At 45.4% G+C, this 14,515-nt stretch overlaps 7 non-coding genes across 7 annotated transcripts; all 7 read left to right on the forward strand.

The window, feature by feature from the left end:
- Positions 1-9,933: 9,933 nt before the first annotated feature.
- trnap-agg (transfer RNA proline (anticodon AGG)) lies at positions 9,934-10,004 on the forward strand. Its single transcript has one exon. It is a non-coding gene; the product is annotated as a tRNA-Pro (tRNA).
- Positions 10,005-10,092: 88 nt separating this feature from the next.
- Positions 10,093-10,165, forward strand: trnai-aau (transfer RNA isoleucine (anticodon AAU)). Its single transcript has one exon. It is a non-coding gene; the product is annotated as a tRNA-Ile (tRNA).
- Positions 10,166-10,258: 93 nt separating this feature from the next.
- On the forward strand, positions 10,259-10,331 carry trnaf-gaa (transfer RNA phenylalanine (anticodon GAA)). Its single transcript has one exon. It is a non-coding gene; the product is annotated as a tRNA-Phe (tRNA).
- Positions 10,332-10,697: 366 nt separating this feature from the next.
- On the forward strand, positions 10,698-10,769 carry trnaq-cug (transfer RNA glutamine (anticodon CUG)). Its single transcript has one exon. It is a non-coding gene; the product is annotated as a tRNA-Gln (tRNA).
- Positions 10,770-11,361: 592 nt separating this feature from the next.
- trnai-aau (transfer RNA isoleucine (anticodon AAU)) lies at positions 11,362-11,435 on the forward strand. The gene has a single exon. It is a non-coding gene; the product is annotated as a tRNA-Ile (tRNA).
- Positions 11,436-11,689: 254 nt separating this feature from the next.
- Positions 11,690-11,761, forward strand: trnaq-uug (transfer RNA glutamine (anticodon UUG)). Its single transcript has one exon. It is a non-coding gene; the product is annotated as a tRNA-Gln (tRNA).
- A 485-nt stretch (positions 11,762-12,246) lies between these two features.
- On the forward strand, positions 12,247-12,318 carry trnap-ggg (transfer RNA proline (anticodon GGG)). The gene has a single exon. It is a non-coding gene; the product is annotated as a tRNA-Pro (tRNA).
- The last annotated feature ends 2,197 nt before the right edge of the window (positions 12,319-14,515 follow it).

Here is a 14,515-nt window from a genome sequence, read left to right on the forward strand (position 1 = left end):
TTCACTTTGTGGAAGTGAACAGAGTCGACTACGGAAAACAAAACTTTGACTAACAAAGGAAAGAAATAAAGATCTCTACGGGGAAATCACGCGGAGTTAACGTCACATCTTCGCATGGCTGGTGAAGTAGCGTGTGTGCGTCTCTCGCCACGTGGTCACGTGCGCGTGTTTCTCCTTCAAAACGAGCACGCGCTCGTTTAAAGGTCCCTTGTAGATGGATTTGCTGAAGAGATATGTCACGCGGTGTTCTTTTCACTCGTCGATTGGAATTAAACACGGAGACTTATCTAAGACTGAAAAACACAAACTAAACTAGAAACAAATAAAAGAAAGGCGAAGAGCTCGCCCGGAGGCGAGACCTTACATTTTTACAGTCAAAAGTAACAGAGAGACGAGCGGAGGGGTGAAGCGTCATTTATCACCTTGGAGAAATCCGGCCTCTTCCTGTTGACTTGGCCAATTAGAGGGTTGGAATTTCACAGGCGGGACTTTGGTTTTTATTGCTCTTTGTCTAAGAGAGAGACATTTGAAACCGACGAAATTAGGGTGTTTAAGAGCAGAATCTTCACAATTCTTATAATACTAATGCGTCACAAGTTTAGCAAAATGTAATGTCAATTAACAAATGGGGAATGAAGATTGGAGTTTATCAAGACCCAACTTGCCACAAATGGATTTGGTTAAACATTAGTTGGCCGAGTTTAAAACATTATCGCATTAGAGTTGTCGAGAAACATAGACCAAACCACAAAAAGGCAACTCATGAAATAGGGGACTTAGATACATTGTTCATACAATTCTCAAGTGGATATATAATAGCATATACTGTATATATATGAATACAGGATTCATTTCTCCTCCTTGGTTAGAATTCAGAGAGGGTGGCAGTTCTGTGAACATTCCTTTGGGTCGTAAACGCCGTTATCTAAGAACACCAGTGATGTTAGTTTTGGTCTCTTTTCACTCCAAAGATGGAAAACATAGTAAACTATATTTTTCATTAACTTCTTACATATATTTGGCTCGAGCAAGTTGAGCGATTTCGTTTAATACCAATCACTCCGTGTTTGTTACGCATACAAGGATATATATAAACTCTTAGACCTTTATAGAAGTCCGCAAGGTTCAACTACATAACTAACAGTCCTAGATAGACAGGATACAGTATAAACTTCAAACATACAGGAATACATCATGTTTACATTTCATAATCACTCATTTCTGGGTTTTAATGTTATAGATGCATATATGTGTGTGTGTGTGTGTGTGTGTGTGAGTGTGTGTTGTCCATTTGCGCATCTGGCATTCCTTCCTCGCTGGGGGGGGGGGGGGGTTTGGAGATAACGGTCTTCTTGGATGTTGGCTCGCGAACAAATCAGGATCGCGCGAGGATCTCTGTGGGGACTCATTACGCTGTAAAGGTGTCACAAACTAATCTACCCTCCAGACTGGCTGGCGCTAACGGAAGATTTAGAATTGGAAGAGTCATAGGTTGGGGCTTTAGAAACCCCTGTTAACGTGTGTTTATTGTGTTAAGGAATGCTGACTCCATGATTCTGCGCTCATACCCTACAGTCCCCCTTTTCGTCGGATGACGTCTCTGTGGAGACATCATCGGACGACAATCTTCACAATGGCGGATGGCAGGTGAATCATGAGGGTTTTGTAGCAGGTGGTTATTGAGGCTGAGGGCTCAGCTCGATGAGATTCAAAGCGGTGTCTGGTGTGATCCCCTCTTTCCAGGGGGTTCCGTCGGAAACCTCCAGACACGGCTTTCGTGAGCTTGGCTGTCGATGTTCGCATCTCGTTGAGCCTCCTATACAGGATGAAGGCCAGGCCTAGTGACAGGATGTGGCTGACTACCATAGAGATACACAGCGCGGTGTCGGCTGCGGTCCAGGCTTGGACAACAGGTGAGGTGTATTTGTAGAGGGTCAGTTGGCGTGGTGACGGCGGAAGCCAGCACCGTTTGGACAAGGCTTAAGGGTATCAGGTACGGTGGAATCCTTCCCATGGCTAGGCTGTCAATGGAAGAGCTCACCTCCCGCAGCATGTCTGCCATCAGGGCTGTGACCAGCTGAGTTTGAGCAAAGTCATTCTGGAAAATCGTAAACAGCTGTTTCATAGAGTTCACGGTCTGGTTCAGCAGGACGCTGTGAGTGTTGAGAATTACCACAGTTCCCTTTAATGTCTTGTCGATGGTCTGCAGGGATGCACTCTGTGTTGGGAGTTGCTCTGTTATCTGTGGAATCTCAGTCTGAATTTCGGCTGCATGCCGACTCACATTGGCTAGGTTTACTGCATTCATGCTGGACATACAAGTGTTAAACAGAGTTCAGACGGCAGTGCGGCGGCGGTTGTGGCCACCTGGCTCCACTGGCGTGACAGTCATTTTCTCAAGTTCGTTGAGCATGTGCTCGACATCGGCCTCAGCGTGAGTGAGGGCGTAATCTGTCCATCGGCCCCTACCCAGCTGTATTGTGTTCTGTAGGCGTTGCGAGGATCAGGTGGCACATACACTTTCTGAGTGCGGGTCCGGCAGAAAAGGAGTCCTGGTTGTTCCCTTAGGACGATGCCTGATGCCGGACCTGGTGAGATGTCCGATTGCGGCTGCTCTCTGGTTGGCTGGAGGCACAGCAGCATCCTGGTAAAAGTGAATGGGAGAGAGAAAGAGAGGAAAAATTTCAGCGAGTGTCGTCCTTGGTTGGCTAGGACAGTCTTTCCGCTTTTGAGGACGCCGGTATGCCACTTGGTTCGGTGTCTTGCAAGTGTCTCTGGTGCTGCGGTGTGCAGCACATGGTGCGTCATGGGCGTACATTGGCATGACCCCCCTTTTGCACTGTGGCACCACAAGCCGTGGCGCAGTGATGGCATCAGGTGCAGAACGCTGAATGTTGTCTTGTGCACGCAGCATGTGCCGGTAGACGTCGGTTGTCTGGGGCATTGGTTGTCGGTGGGTGCAGACGGCGTTCGTGGGTGGTTGGAGGGGTATGAGAGGTGGTTTCTCATAGTGTCCATTGTTTGTCATAGTCTTTGGTAAGCTGGAACGTTAAGGTCAGGTTAAGCAGAGGCTCTGTGACATTTTGTCGCACTTGGGGTGAGACTAATGCATGACCCTAAAAGTTCAGAACCAAGGTTTAATGGGTTCGCTAGGAATGTAGCATAAAGCTATGCGTTTCACGTGTATCTAGCTAGTGAAGTGTGTCTTGTATCCTTATCATCTTAGCTGTGGATGTTAGGAGGCTAAGACTTATGTGGTTCCGAGAGTATTTCCCGGAAAGGGCATAGCCGAGATGAAATAACTGACTTAAGATGGTTCTTATGACTAAATTATTTCTCAGGACTTAACTAGTGGTTCACTACGGCTTGACGAAGTGAATGATAGGGGGAAAAAGGACAGCTTTCCTATTCAAATTAGGCTTATTATCAATCCTCAGGACTATAGTTATGCCCTAGTAATCGTTGAAATTACTTGTGTTGCAGGGTCATAAAAATTAGTGCACTTGTTGAAAATAAACAAAATCACAAATAAAGGTGTCTCTGTTTCCTTTCTGGGCCCTATGGGAAATGGAACCACATTCCAACAAGAGAGGAAATGGAATTGAATCATATAGATGACCGAAAAGACAAGGTAATAGGTGAATGCTATTATTATTAAAGTAAAAATAAAAATAAAACGTGGGTGAGTGGTCAAAACAGCGGGAATGATCTGAATGTGAGAATAGTCAGTAGCACTAGTGACTAAACTTTGAATTCGCTTGGACCAACACTCGATGGTGGGTTACAGCGGTTGCGTGTTCACGACCACTTTGTGTGTCCCTTCAAATGTTTAGTCAACATGCTGATGAAAATTCTCATTACTATACAGATTCTTCTCTAGCTACACATTTTACATGTACTTAAGCTTAAGTTTAATTGGCGATTTAGCCTACAGTGCTCAGCAAGGCCTATGCCTAAACTAGTGAAGGTGAACTTTAGCTGAGCAGAATTGAAAGTACGGAAAGTGAAGAATTACAAACCCTAACTGGGGTTAAAGAAAGTATTCTAGAATACTTTGGGCTGTATAAACAGCAGCTGTAATTAAGGCTTAAAGTAAATGATGCTAACTGCTAACTGTAGAAGTTATTATTTAGCTTAGCCTAAGCGGGATGGATGTTAGGTTAGGTTAGCCTAGCCTAAGCTAGATGGATGCTAGGTTAGGTTAGCTTAGCCTAAGCTGGATGGATGGATGCTAGGTTAGGTTAGCTTAGCCTAAGCTGGATGGACGCTAGGTTAGGTTAGCTTAGCCACCTAGGCTGGTTTGTTTACAACGTGACATCACGAGTTAGCACTTCCTGTGACAAGTCATTGTCATGGGAACTAGAGCATGTCAGAACAATTCGACAGTACCTGAAGAATGTCTGCACCTTTTAACGGGTTAAAAGGGTTATAAGGGGGCGCCTATACTTTAAAGTCTTTTGAGAACTTGACGTTACATTAAGTAAAATGCGACTGTGTTTTGGCATTTGCTAGTTTTACTCATGTAACTCTTCTCTTTACTTAACACAACTTATTCTATTTGTTTACAGAGTAAGGAAATAGATTTGCTGTAAGTCAAAGGTTGTCTAAGCATCTATAGTTACGTCCCTCTCATGCACAAATGCTGGCTCTTCAGCGAGTGAACAGTTTTGATCGCTAGGTAGCTCTCTGCTTGTAGATGCAGCTAAAATTTTTAGGTGAATTACATCAATCTAACAATAATTTGTAAGGCCTTTACATTGTAGAAAGGGGAGCATCACCCAGGTCTACGTATATATAACACTGTCCTGAGCTTCCTTTGTCAGAAACAGGTTTAGCAATACTGCAATTTGGATTTCTTTAACCAAAGCAGGATAGATATCGGTACAGTTTACAAGCTGCTGAGATGAGATTTTTTTTTTTGTCAAACAGACTTACGCTTTACTGCTGAACTTACTTATATTAGTTGGAAATCTAAGACTCTTTCACTTACAGTAGAAATGTCAATTCCAGCTATTGTTTTATCTGCATTTAGACAAGCCAGCAACCAGTGATCAAAATGCTTATCGCATGTTGTGTTCCGTTTGGATTGCAATGATCAAATTAAACCTGTAGGTTAACAGTAGTTTCAACTCAGGTGGTTTTCCTACACTATGGCGTCAAGGTGACGTATGCCTTATTTGGAGCTAGGGTTTCCTGTAACCCTTTATTGTCATGGAAACTAATGTTTAGCAGTGTCATTTCAACCAGCATGTAGCAAATGTTTGTTTCGAAAAAGTTGTGCATAGTGTGTTGGCAGGTGAGGCATACACGTCCATTCAAGATTTTCTTTAAATCAGTTAAATTCTAAATTGTCTAATGCAGAGTCTTGCTTCTCTTCGAGCACACATTTTCATCTACTTTAAAAGTTTTATGTTTTATGCTGACCAGGGACCCTTTTACAGAGTCTTGCATTATGTTCATTCTGTGTGCCTTCTGGTTTTGCAGTTCGGAAACAATGGGATCTTAGGGGACCCTTTCTGAGGAGGCCTTATGTGTTAGAGGCCTTCTGTATCAGTTCACGCATCGTTGAGCAGCATTTCTTGGTCTCTGGCGAGCTGGAAGGTGCAGGGTAGTGAACTTGAATCTTGACTTGGTGCTGAGGCTGTGTACCCATGGATGGCTGCTGGAGTTCCTGGGAACTACCTGTTCGAGCCGGATGTTGTTCTGGCTGTACGACTGCACGTTCAGCTGTCACGTTTGGGGTATAAGAGTTCGATCTTTGCTCTTAGCTTTAGTGCCGAGTCTTTCAAAGGGCTGAGCTGACATTAAAGTGAGGTCTGAGCCGGTGTCTACCAGGGCTTCCAAGCTCACCTCATTTTCCAAAGTCGCTGCTGCCAACACTGCTGGTTGGTGCACTAATGTAGGCAATGAGCACAGCCAGGTGTTGGTGTCAGTCCTCACAGCGGCAGAGGGGCATGGATTGTGGCCCATGGCGGTGGGTCTCATGAAGAGGTACAGGGAGGCGGGAGTGGCACCACCCGCCGTCATGTATGTGGACAGAGACTGCTGCAGCCCACACGCGCACAGACAGTCGCAGGTCAGAGCCATGTTCATAGAGTGGGATGAGCTCCAAGTGCGCCTAGACATTTGGCACTTCATGCGGCGCTTTGCAGCAGGTGTCATCACGGAGGCTCATCAGCTCTACGGCACCTTCATGGCTCTGCTTTCCAGGAGCATCTTTGAGCTGGATCCAGATGATGTCGCTGCTCTACGGTTGGCCAAACAGGGGGAGTTACAGTCCAGAGGAGTTGGTCCAGTCTCAGAGAAGGCTCTGGATAAGCTGATCACCAGGAAGGAGTTGGCACTGCACTGTCGCAAGCGGACCAGAGGAGTGGAGGAGACCACCTTGAGGATCAAGGCGCTCATTGATGAGATGGACAATGAGAAGGGGAGGGACACTCTGGGTGTACCACTGCTGGACCACGAGCGAATCCAACAGGTCTGGATAGACCAGCAGAGGCACATCGCCTGTATTCAGGACCCAAAGGGGCTTCCCTCTGTACCAGAAGACAGACACATTGAAGAAGGGTGGTGTGGAGCTCAGCTGCTATCGCTGTGCTCGTGGCTCCACCTCCTTGGAGTCTTTCCACCTCCATTTAAATCGCTTCATCCCAGTTAGGTTATAACTTTTATAACCTGCAAAAACTTTAAACTTTTATAACCTATTCTGCCATACTGAATACATAGATAACTAATATTTGACTTTATTTGACCTGTAGGGACCAGTGCCAGTGATGCGCATTTCCAGGCCTATCTCCTGGAAGGCCTGATGCGCTGGAACCAGGACCGGATGGATGAAGCAGTGAGGGGAAAGACTGACCTGAGGACCTACAGTAGCGTTGAGAGGGAGGCAATGTACCGGCTCAGCCGCAAAGTGCTGAAGATGTCCCTGGATGATCGCTACCAGCCTCCAGGGGCTTAAAGAGGTGAGAATTATTCATGTTATCTCAAACAAACGATTATAAATTATACAGGTGTTTGAGTGTACATTTTTTATATTGTATTTCATATAATTCAACTATTGTTGGAGTTATTTGTACTTTGTTTAATTTAGGCTTAATTTGACCCTTTATAGCCTTATTTCTTTGCTTTCTTTTGCTAAAGTGAATTTGCTTTATTTTGCATTTATGCTTATTATCTTCTTGTTTAGTATTTTAATTTTTTCATCTGTTAAACTGCGTCAAGCCTACAAACGATCAAACTTTGAAAAGTTTGATTGTTTTTTTTGTTTCAGTTTGTTATGGACAAATAGCCACTACAGCTATAATAATGTGAATGTGCTTTGTATGTGTGTTCTTTTGCAGGGGAGATGCTGGGTATGGAGTATCTGTAGAGTCAGTCTGGGAAATCCCTGACTGTTATGGATAACCCAGAAGAGGAGGATCGGCTGGTGGAGCAGATGACTGATGAGGTGGTGCAGGACGAAGGCTTTGTTGAGGAGGAACCTGAGGACATCACAGTGCCAGTCCCCTATGACCCCATTGAGCCTGTCCCAGTCCACAGCAGCAGCGGCCCCCAGGTCTTCAACCCCTGTCCCTCTGCACCAGGACCATCCTCACTACAGCCACCCACAGGACTGCAGCGCCCTGCCCAGCCTCCTCTGCAGTCTCCTCCTCTGCGCCCTGCCCAGCCTCCTCTGCAGTCTCCTCCTCTGCGCCCTGCTCAGCCTCGTCTGCAGTCTCCTCCACAGCCTTCTGTCCAGCCAAGTGCTGCCTCTGCTCCTGCAACATCAACTGGGTCCAGTGTTGCAGACCAGGCTCCTGTAAGTAAGCTTCTCATTATTAGTTTCTATTTGCTTTTACACTCAGACATTTAACATGCTGTGTATTGTTATTGTAATACTTTCCTGCAGGCTCCTGTTCTTGGACCCGATTGCGTTGCAGGCTGGGATAAGGTGCAGGATCTGGCTAAGTTCCTGGTGTCCCTCCGTCAGGCACTCTACCTGGACGAGCAGCAGGTCACAGAGGTCATCCGTCTGTGGACTGCTCTTCCTAATGGGGACAAGAGGAAGATCCACTATCAGCCCAGACACCAGCCCAAACTGACCCACGGACGCTTCAAGGCTCCGAAAAACACAGGAGTGACACCGGGTGTGGACAGTGTGAAGAGGTGCCTGATTGGTCATCCTGGGGGGCCAGCTCAGTGGCCCAGCACCAGTCGCTTAGTTGAGGCCATGTGTATCAAACTGTGTGCACTTCACAAGTCCCCAACTAAGAAGGATGGAGTCCGTCTTCCTCGTTGGACTAAGGTGCTCACGGATTACCACCACATCCGAGATCTGGTGCTGAACTGCCAAATTCTGATGGAGGCCACGTCACTTCAGCTGTTTATGCTGAATCAGAGGACCCTCACTCAGTGGTAAGCATGGTTTTACATTGACATTTGAAAGAAAGGGATAGCAGTTATTTATTATGAATACATTTTTTGATTGCAGGTTTAATCGAAGGGAGAACACCCAGGAAGGTACTGTCCTTACCCAGGGCCTTGCTGCAGAAGACCGCATCGCTGTGGCCAGCTCACAGCTTCCTGCTCCGCGGGAAGAGCTGGATGAGGCTCCCTCCACAACAGGGGCCCGGCACGGGTTTGTCCTTCCTCCTAACAGAGCGGGACAGGCTCCTAAGCTACGGCCGGGCAGACGACCTGCCAGTGCTGCAATTGTGAGGCCAATTACCCCAGCAGCTCCTACTCCTCCCCCAGTTCCTGTGCCACTGCCCCGGTTCATTTTATTGAACACTGCGCCCACGCTGCTGGCAGCTGGTGCAGGTGGCGCTTCAGCTGCTCCTCTCCTGGCTCCAACTCCAGTGTTTCCTGACGTGCGAGAGGCTCCTGCTCCCACTGCCCCGGTGTCTGTGTCCCGCTTCACTCAGAGGAACAGACGACGCAGGGCAGAAGAGGAGGCCAGTGGAGCCCACAAAAGGAAATATGTCCCTGAAGTGGCATATAACAAATGCTCTAAGTGTGGCAAGCCCAAAACCAAGGAGTTCGGCCACAGCCGCTTCGGCAGTGCCACGTTTTGCCCGGGTGTCTCTGGTGGCAAATCTTTAGAGGAGTGGCTGGTAGAACAGCGCCAGCAGAAAAAAACCTGGACAGCCACCTCCATGATAAAAATCTTCCAACGCAGAAAAAAGATTGTTTGTAAATACCTGTAAATAAATATCTATGTGTAAATACAGTTATGTTCTTTTTTTTCTCTCAATCTTTCTGTAATGTCTTGTTTGTTTAATTTATATTACATAATGTTCTATCCTATTTCTACATTGTTAGTTGTTTATTGTTGTTCATTAATGTCTTGTAGTTTTAGTAAATAAATACTGTTCACACTCTTATTCATTGTGCTGCTTTTAATTGCCTTGGGACTGGAATGTGCAAACTGTACATGGGCCCACCCACTCTTTCATAGAGTATATATTGTATACAACACATATATTGTGTGTATGTCCATATATTTATGTGTGTGTGTACTTATTTCAATATTTGTGTGTATTCATTTTAATTAAAAAAATTACATTTCGATATTTGTGTGCATTTGTGTGTATAAAACATTTGAAGTGTCCTAAAATAAATCAGATAAATCACATCAATCAATCCCACAAACAAAAAACACATATTTGAATAAACATTTGTATTAGTTTTATTAAACCATAAACATGTAATATGCTTTTTTTAAAGTAATATACACAATTAATATCAATCAATATAATGATATGTCACATTGATAACCATGTGAAGGCGAATGCGCAGTTGATCACACACTAGTCGCGCAGAACAGGGGTTCGAGCCCAGCCTGCGGAGTGTGACTTGTTTCACATGTAACTAAAACTCTTCCATAACGTACAGGAATGTAGCAAGCGGAAATGTTTGCCGCCCGACAGCAGCAGGGAGGCTGTATGTTTCGGTTCGTTGGTCTAGGGGTATGATTCTCGCTTAGGGTGCGAGAGGTCCGGGTTCAAATCCCGGACGAGCCCATTATTAGGCTTTGCTTTTAATCTCTTCAGCCTGATTAGGGCAACCAGGATATTTCTGAGAAATTGGGGATACAATGTGACAGAGAGAGGCTGGTTAGCTCAGTTGGTTAGAGCGTGGTGCTAATAACGCCAAGGTTGCGGGTTTGATCCCGTACGGGCCACTCATTTTCTCTCTGGGACCTTCGCTCTGCTCTTCTCGAAAATGACGGGCGGTCTCCCAGACATCTCGGCTGGCTAAACCACACAAGTACCTGGCCGAAATAGCTCAGTTGGGAGAGCGTTAGACTGAAGATCTAAAGGTCCCTGGTTCAATCCCGGGTTTCGGCAGAGGAACCACGTGTGCCTCTTTTACTCTAAATGATTCCACCTAGCCTCATCGCTATATGCCTCTCAGACAGCCAGCAAGCAGGGTGTGTTGGTTCCATGGTGTAATGGTTATCACTCTGGGCTTTGAATACAGTGATCTGAGTTCAAATCTCGGTGGAACCTTTTTAGGTTCTTTGCGGAAGGAAGGGAAAAAACAGAGGTGATGCGCAACTGCTGACGTGGCAGTGAAATTGCCACTCTCAAACCGAGTCGGAATTCGGGAAACATGGGCTTAAAAGCAAAGGCTTCATTTGCTCCTTGCTATCGTGCTTCTGGACTCAATGACTTAAATCTCTGGTGCTCATGGGAAAAGTTGACACACGCCAAGGTTCCATGGTGTAATGGTGAGCACTCTGGGCTCTGAATCCAGCGATCCGAGTTCAAATCTCGGTGGGACCTGCTTTTGCCAGGAATGTGTGCAGTACCTCGTTCGAAAAAACTTTTTCGGCAGAACTGAGCCACAAGAGCTCATCTAGGTAGTGCCCCTTGAAGGGGGCGTAAAAAGGATGGACAGCACTGGAGAATGCAGGCATCGATTACGCTACCTCTCGCATGCTAAGCGAGCGCTCTACCATTTGAGCTAATTCCCCTCCATGAAGGCAAGTAGGTGTCCATCGCTCTCAAAGACAAAGACGAGGCGCGATCCCTAGCACGTGTGCAGGTGCTACAGCGTGATTTCCAATGACCACAAAAAAAGAGGCCGCATTTCCTCTGTGCTGGCAACTTTGCACTGGCTACCTTTTAATTGTAGATTTAATCAAAAAATTGCGCTTTAAGCCATGCAAGCTGAAATGTTTGCGGCCCGGCAGCAGCAGGCAGGAAGTACGTTTAGTCTCGTTGGTCTAGGGGTATGATTCTCGCTTAGGGTGAGAGAGGTCCCGGGTTCAAATCCCGGACGAGCCCATTATTAGGCTTTGCTTTTAATCTCTTCAGCCTGATTAGGGCAACCAGGATATTTCTGAGAAATTGGGGATAAAATGTGCCAGAGAGAGGCCGGTTAGCTCAGTTGGTTAGAGCGTGGTGCTAATAACGCCAAGGTCACGGGTTCGATCCCCGTACGGGCCACTCATTTTCTCTCTGGGAGCTTCGCTCTGCTCTTCTCGAAAATGACGGGCGGTCTCCCAGACATGGCTGCTGGCTAAACCGAACAAATAACTTGGCGAAATAGCTCAGTTGGGAGAGCGTTAGACTGAAGATCTAAAGGTCCCTGGTTCAATCCCACGTTTCGGCAGAGGAAGCACGTCTGCCTCTTTTAGTCTACCTGAGTCCACCTAGCCTCATCGCTCACCCTCTCAGACAGCCAGCTAGCAGGGTCTGTTGGTTCCATGGTGTAATGGTTAGCACTCTGGGCTTTGAATCCAGCGATCCGAGTTCAAATCTCGGTGGAACCTTTTTAGGTTCTTTGCGGATGGGAGGGAAAAAACAGAGGTGATGCGCAACTGCTGACGTGGCAGTGAAATTGGCACTCTCAAACCGAGTCAGAATTGGGAAAACATGGGCTTAAAAAGCAAAGGCTTCATTTGCTCCTTGCTATTGCAAGGAGCCGCACTGAGCCGCAAGAGCTCATCTAGGGAGTGCCCCTTGAAGGGGGGCGTAAAAAGGATGGACAGCACTGGAGAATGCAGGCATCGATCCCACTACCTCTCGCATGCTAAGCTAGCGCCGTACCATTTGGAGAGAAGGTGTCCATCGTTCTCAAAGACAAAGATGAGGCGCGATCCTTAGCAATGACCACAAAAAAGAGGCCGCATTTCCTCTGTGCTGGCAACTTTGCACTGGCTACCTTTTAATTGTAGATTTAATTAAAAAATTGCGCTTTAAGCCATGCAAACTGAAATGTTTGCGGCCCGGCAGCAGCATGGAGGACGTATGTTTCGGCTCGTTGGTCTAGGGGTATGATTCTCGCTTGGGGTGCGAGAGGTCCTGGGTTCAAATCCTGGACGAGCCCATTATTAGATTTTGCTTTTAGTTCAAAGTTTGTTTTTATTGATTTTTACAATATAAATCACATTCACAATCCCCCACCCCTCACCATCCAATTTAAGAATGATGCCCATACTATCCATTACTTCAAAATGGAATTGTAAGAACCGAGCATACATACAATATTTACAAACATGCTAACAAATATAAACCTCCAACCAAATACATAAAAAAATTAAAAAAATAAAAAAAAATAAAAAACGAAAAAACAAAAAAACAATAGTAGTGGCATTATTCAAATAGACGTATCGACATAGTCAAGAAAAGATCGCCACATCTAAAAAATTGTTTTTCTGATCCTCTCAGGGAATATCTAATTTTTTCGAGGCAGAGACAGGACATCATATCTCTAATCCATTGAGTATGAGTGGGTGGCAAGGGATCTTTCCACTTTAATAATATTGCTCTACGTGCAAGTAGGGAAGAGAAAGCAAGGACTTTACACATTGATGCTGACAACCATACGTCCTCTGGGGCAACTCCAAATAATGCCACCAGAGGTTCTGGCTCTAATCTATGCTGAAGAACCACAGAAAGGGTGTGAAATATCGAACGCCAGTAACGCTCTAATTTGGGGCATGTCCAGAACATGTGAGTTAACGTTCCCTCGGTACATTGACATCTATTGCACATAGGGCTAGTACCAGGAAACATTCGAGCTAGTTTAACTTTGGATATATGAGCTCTGTGTACAACTTTAAACTGTATAAGTGAATGCCGAGCACACATTGACGATGAGTGGACCTGTTTAAGGACACAGTTCCAGGTGTCTTCGGAGAGTGGTCTGTCAAGGTCTTCCTCCCAAGCTCTCTTAATGTTATCCAGGGATGAAGATGCCAGATTGATAATTAAATTGTAAATAGTAGCAATTGAGCCCTCGGCCAATGTATTACATTAAAGGAACCTATCCAAAGGATTTTCGGAGGGCATCGCTGGGAAGTCTGGTATAAGTGACTTAACGTAATGTCTTACTTGCAAGACTCTAAAGAAATCTGACTTGGTAAGACCAAAACGTGATACCAATTGTTCAAAGGAAGCAAATACATTATCCAAAAATAAGTCTTTGAAACATTTTATCCCCTTTTGAGAAAAACTATTGAATGAACCATCCTGCATTGAGGGCGAAAAAAAATGATTACGGAACACAGGGCTAAGAAGAGAGGGGTCCCTAAAACCAAATGACTTCCTGAATTGGATCCAAATCCTCAACGAGTGTTTCACCACTGGGCAATCGACCGGAATATAAGAGGTAGACTGTAGTTTAGATGCAAGCATTTATTTCCATGTCCACCCAGGACGGTCTATTGGGCAAAAGGTGATAATGCCACCAATAAAGTGTATTTCGTATGTTAGCTGCCCAGTAGTAAAACTTAAAATTGGGTAAGGACATACCACCATTGCATCTAGGCCTCTGAAGGTATGCTTTGCGTAAGCGAGTGTGCTTACCATTCCAAATAAAAGTAGAGATAACAGAGTCCAAAGACTTAAAAAAAGACAGGGGAATAAATAAAGGTAAACACTGAAAGAGATAAAGAAATTTAGGAAGCACCACCATTTTAATAGAATTAATGCGCCCAATGAGAGAAATCTTTATAGGGGACCATTTAGAGAGATCTTTCTTAATCCGTTCAAGAAGCATGCCAAAATTATGTTTAAGAAGATGCTTATGATGGCGAGTGATACAGACCCCAAGATAAGTGAACTTATTTTTTGCTAGTTTCAGTGGTATGTTTGAATACTGTAGTTGTGTAACTACCTCGTTAATTGGGAAAAATTCACTCTTGTGCAGATTAAGCCTATAACCAGAAAACCGACCAAAATTCTCAATCAAGGATAGAGCTGCGGGTAAAGAAGTTTGTGGATTTGACATAAAAAGCAGTAGATCGTCTGCATATAGAGTTACCTTATGGACGGTCTCACCACGGGTAATTCCAGTGATCTGCTGACTCTGGCGTAGGGCGATTGCTAAAGGCTCAATAGCTAGGGCAAATAGTAGTGGGCTTAGCGGACAGCCCTGTCGAGTGCCGCGGTGCAAGTTAAATGGCCTAGAGTGCAGACCATTGCTTAGGACTACTGCAGAAGGGGTACTATAGAGTAATTTAATCCAAGAGAGAAGGATCGGGCCAAATCCAAATTTTTCCAAAACTAAAAAAAGGTACTCC

The sequence above is a fragment of the Siphateles boraxobius genome, unplaced genomic scaffold (genome assembly GCF_051911475.1).
Source record: "Siphateles boraxobius isolate OS27281-9 unplaced genomic scaffold, OSU_SipBor_1 19, whole genome shotgun sequence".
Taxonomy (NCBI): domain Eukaryota; kingdom Metazoa; phylum Chordata; class Actinopteri; order Cypriniformes; family Leuciscidae; genus Siphateles; species Siphateles boraxobius.